Below are 6000 nucleotides of genomic sequence, written 5' to 3'. Positions count from 1 at the left end.
GGTAACTCACATGGGCTACTAAGAGATAATCATTGGAGTGTATATGCCAATAGTACATACATCTAAAAGCTGTGTATTGTACGAGTACGAATACGGGTGCATACGAGTAGAATTGTTGATGAAACTGAACGAGGATGTAATTGTAAACATTTTTGTTAAGTAGAATTATTTTGATAAGTGTCTTGAAGTCTTTCAAAAGTGTATGAATACATATTAAAACACTACATGTATATACATTTTAACTGAGTCGTTAAGTCATCGTTAGTCGTTACATGTAAATGTTGATTTGAAACCTTTAAGTTAACAATCTTGTTAAATGTTGTTAACCCAATGTTTATTATATCTAATGAGATGTTAAATTATTATATTATCATGATATTATGATATATTAATATATCTTAATATGATATATATACATTTAAATGTCGTTACAACGATAATCGTTACATATATGTCTCGTTTCGAAATCCTTAAGTTAGTAGTCTTGTTTTTAGTAGTTCATTGTTAATATACATAATGACATGTTTACTTATCATTTATCATGATTAAGAATACTGTAACAATATCTTAATATGATTCATATATAATTAGTAAGACGTTGTTATAACGATAATCGTTATATATATCGTTTCGAGTTTCTTAATTCAATAAACTCAATTTTATGTATATAACTCATTGTTAAAATACCTAATGAGATACTTACTTATCATAATATCATGTTAATTATATATATAATCATATATATGTCATCATATAGTTTTTACAAGTTTTAACGTTCATGAATCATCGGTCAACTTGGGTGGTCAATTGTCTATATGAAACCTATTTCAATTAATCAAGTCTTAACAAGTTTGATTGCTTAACATGTTGGAAACACTTAATCATGTAAATATCAATTTAATTTAATATATATAAACATGGAAAAGTTCGGGTCACTACATTACTGCATATAGAGTGTCTATAGTTATTCCAAATAATATATATAGATGCGTCGATATGATATGTCAAAACCTTGTATAGGTGTCCCGATATTTAAAATGCGTAATTAACAATATTTAAATGACGATAAATAAAGTGCGTAAAATAAATAACAGAATTTAAATGACAATAAATAAAATTGCGAGAATTAAAATTGCGATAATTAAATTGCGATAAATAAATGTAATAGGGAATTAACAGTTAGCTAGGAACAGTTAGCTAGGATTTTGTTAGCGTGGATTCTTAACAAAATTTCTCGTAGTTAATTTGTTTGTTTCTAACAAATTTTATTTTTGTCCAATGTTTTCTTCATTATGCCACTTGTTGAATTCTGATAAGTTAAAATCCAAATATGAATTTGAATGAAAATGGTTATTCTGTGGTGAACGAATTTGTATATCTGTGGATGTAAATAGGATAGTAAATGACCGTTGAATCAGACTCGAAGAATGTACAGTGTAACTTATTAATGTGAAATCTAAATATTTTTCGGGTATTACCTACCCGTTAAAATATTTTCACCATAATCAGTTTGTACAAAAGAATTTTTAATTACAATCTTTATGAAAATATATATATATATATATATACATATATATATATATATATATTCTTCAGATGTAATCATGGATTTTATGAGTCAATATGATATTAGACTCATTTGATTCACCGTTAGAACAAGAATATATAATCTTTAAAACATTAGAGATTACATAATCGTCATGTCGAACGAAGATAAATGATGTAGAACGTCATGTAGAACGATGGTTATACTCGAGGTACAGAATGAGATGTTGAGGCTTGTGATGTTGAAACTTGGGTTGTTGGTGGTACTGGTGTTGATGTTGGTGGTACTGTCGGTGCCGATGATGTTGATGAAGCTGGTAAGTTTTGCACCATATTCTCTAAATTGATTACTCGAGAGCAAAGCTCGTTGACTTCTTCAATTACTCCAGGATGATTGTCGGTTGGGATGAGCGGATGAATAAGGTTTAGAATTGTGGATAGAATATAATCGTAGCGAGATATTCTAGAAATGAGGCTGAAAATGGTGTTTTGAATGGGTTCGCCGGTAAGTGCTTCAGGTTCTTCACCAAAAGGTGAATTTGGTTAACGGAAAGGATCACCTTCTTCGCGTCTCCATTGATTAAGTCAACTTCGAACCCATCCCCAATTCAGTCAAAATTGGTGATGACTGGTTGGTTGATCTATTCTGGTTACACTGCTTTCGCAGCTCAAGTGTGTATCCATATCAGAATAGCTGTCGGAATCCGAAGGACTTGAACTGGTTGCGAGTTCCATCTCGTATGGTTGAATAAAGGATTTTTAGATATGAAATGATTTTCGAATATCAGATGATATTCTAACTACATAGAATATCTATATATATGATACAAAAGATTTCGTAGACTACGGAGGAAATTACAGAATATGTCAGGCAAGTCTACAGTAACAGATACGCTAAGATATGAATTTTGTCTATACACTATTCATGCCATCAATGCAGTAAGATGTGTCTAGACTAAGAATGATAAGCAGAAAATTTTCTAAGGATGATAAGCAGATGATTTTTGACACGAAATGATAAACAAAACTTTTGACATGCAGACACGGTCGAAGTCCAGACTCACTAATGCATCTAAACAACTATCAGTTAGACACACTAATGCAAGACCTGGTTCGCTAAGACCACCGCTCTGATACCAACTTTAACGACCCGTCCTAATCCATCTAGACGAATACATTACATTTGGTAACATCGTGAGGTATTTGACCTCTATATGATATATTTTGCAAACATTGCATTCGTTTTTAAAAGACAAACTTTCATTTCAATAAAAGTTGACGGCATGCATACCATTTCATAATACATCCAACTATAGTTGACTTAATAATAATCTTGATGAACTCAACGACTCGAATGCAACGTCTTTTGAAATATGTCATGAATGACTCCAAGTAATATCTCTAAAATGAGCAAATGCACAGTGGAAGATTTCTTTCATACCTGAGAATAAACATGCTTTAAAGTATCAACCAAAAGGTTGGTGAGTTCATTAGTTTATCATAATCGATCATTATCATCATTTTATTAGACCACAAGATTTCATATATTGTCACGCGTAACCCGCGAATTAAAATTCATTCATATGGTGAACACCTGGTAACCGACCTTAACAAGATGCATATAGAATATCCCTATCATTCCGGGACTCACATCGGACATGATAAATCAAAGTACTAAAGCAGTTCAAATTCTCTGACTGGGGCTTGTTAGTGCCCATAGATCTATCTTTAGGATTCACGTCAATTGGTGGCAATTATAATAAACACCAATTCTTAGGCTACCAAGCTAAAAAGGGGCATATTCGGTTTGATAATCCAACCATAGTGTAGTGACCCGGACTTTTCCATGTTTATATATATTAATTGAGATTGATATTTACATGATTAAATGTTTCCAACATGTTAAGCAATCAAACTTGTTAAGACTTGATTAATTGAAATAGGTTTCATATAGACAATTGACCACCCAAGTTGACCGGTGATTCACGAACGTTAAAACTTGTAAAAACTATATGATGACATATATATGGTTATATATATAGTTAACATTATATTATGATAATTAAACATATCATTAAGTATATTAACAATGAACTACATATGTAAAAACAAGACTACTAACTTAATAATTTTGAAACGAGACATATATGTAACGATTATCGTTGTAACGACATTTAATGTATATATATCATATTAAGAGATATTCGTACATCATAATATCATGATAATATAATAATTTAAAATCTCTTTTGATATTATAAACATTGGGTTAACAACATTTAACAAGATCGTTAACCTAAAGGTTTCAAAACAACATTTACATGTAACGACTAACGATGACTTAACGACTCAGTTAAAATGTATATACATGTAGTGTTTTAATATGTATTTATACACTTTTGAAAGACTTCAATACATTTATCAAAATACTTCTACTTAACAAAAATGCTTACAATTACATCCTCGTTCAGTTTCATCAACAATTCTACTCGTATGCACCCGTATTCGTACTCGTACAATACACAGCTTTTAGATGTATGTACTATTGGTATATACACTCCAATGATCAGCTCTTAGCAGCCCATGTGAGTCACCTAACACATGTGGAAACCATCATTTGGCAACTAGCATGAAATATCTCATAAAATTACAAAAATATGAGTAATCATTCATGACTTATTTACATGAAAACAAAATTACATATCCTTTATATCTAATCCATACACCAACGACCAAAAACACCTACAAACACTTTCATTCTTCAATTTTCTTCATCTAATTGATCTCTCTCAAGTTCTATCTTCAAGTTCTAAGTGTTCTTCATAAATTCCAAAAGTTCTAGTTTCATAAAATCAAGAATACTTTCAAGTTTGCTAGCTCACTTCCAATCTTGTAAGGTGATCATCCAACCTCAAGAAATCTTGGTTTCTTACAGTAGGTTATCATTCTAATACAAGGTAATAATCATATTCAAACTTTGGTTCAATTTCTATAACTATAACAATCTTATTTCAAGTGATGATCTTACTTGAACTTGTTTTCATGTCATGATTCTGCTTCAAGAACTTCGAGCCATCCAAGGATCCATTGAAGCTAGATCCATTTTTATCTTTTCCAGTAGGTTTATCCAAGGAAATTAAGATAGTAATGATGTTCATAACATCATTCGATTCATACATATAAAGCTATCTTATTCGAAGGTTTAAACTTGTAATCACTAGAACATAGTTTAGTTAATTCTAAACTTGTTCGCAAACAAAAGTTAATCCTTCTAACTTGACTTTTAAAATCAACTAAACACATGTTCTATATCTATATGATATGCTAACTTAATGATTTAAAACCTGGAAACACGAAAAACACCGTAAAACCGGATTTACGCCGTCGTAGTAACACCGCGGGCTGTTTTGGGTTAGTTAATTAAAAACTATGATAAACTTTGATTTAAAAGTTGTTATTCTGAGAAAATGATTTTTATTATGAACATGAAACTATATCCAAAAATTATGGTTAAACTCAAAGTGGAAGTATGTTTTCTAAAATGGTCATCTAGACGTCGTTCTTTCGACTGAAATGACTACCTTTACAAAAACGACTTGTAACTTATTTTTCCGACTATAAACCTATACTTTTTCTGTTTAGATTCATAAAATAGAGTTCAATATGAAACCACAGCAATTTGATTCACTCAAAACGGATTTAAAATGAAGAAGTTATGGGTAAAACAAGATTGGATAATTTTTCTCATTTTAGCTACGTGAAAATTGGTAACAAATCTATTCCAACCATAACTTAATCAACTTGTATTGTATATTATGTAATCTTGAGATACCATAGACACGTATACAATGTTTCGACCTATCATGTCGACACATCTATATATATTTCGGAACAACCATAGACACTCTATATGTGAATGTTGGAGTTAGCTATACAGGGTTGAGGTTGATTCCAAAATATATATAGTTTGAGTTGTGATCAATACTGAGATACGTATACACTGGGTCGTGGATTGATTCAAGATAATATTTATCGATTTATTTCTGTACATCTAACCGTGGATAACTAGTTGTAGGTTACTAACGAGGACAGCTGACTTAATAAACTTAAAACATCAAAATATATTAAAAGTGTTGTAAATATATTTTAAACATACTTTGATATATATGTATATATTGTTATAGGTTCGTGAATCAACCAGTGGCCAAGTCTTACTTCTCGACGAAGTAAAAATCTGTGAAAGTGAGTTATAGTCCCACTTTTAAAATCTAATATTTTTGGGATGAGAATACATGCAGGTTTTATAAATGATTTACAAAATAGACACAAATACGTGAAACTACATTCTATGGTTGAATTATCGAAATCGAATATGCCCCTTTTATTAAGTCTGGTAATCTAAGAATTAGGGAACAGACACCCTAATTGACGCGAATCCTAAAGATAGATCTATTG

Source organism: Rutidosis leptorrhynchoides, chromosome 1, assembly GCF_046630445.1.
Source record: "Rutidosis leptorrhynchoides isolate AG116_Rl617_1_P2 chromosome 1, CSIRO_AGI_Rlap_v1, whole genome shotgun sequence".
Taxonomy (NCBI): Eukaryota; Viridiplantae; Streptophyta; class Magnoliopsida; order Asterales; family Asteraceae; genus Rutidosis; species Rutidosis leptorrhynchoides.
This window is presented reverse-complemented; position numbering follows the sequence as displayed.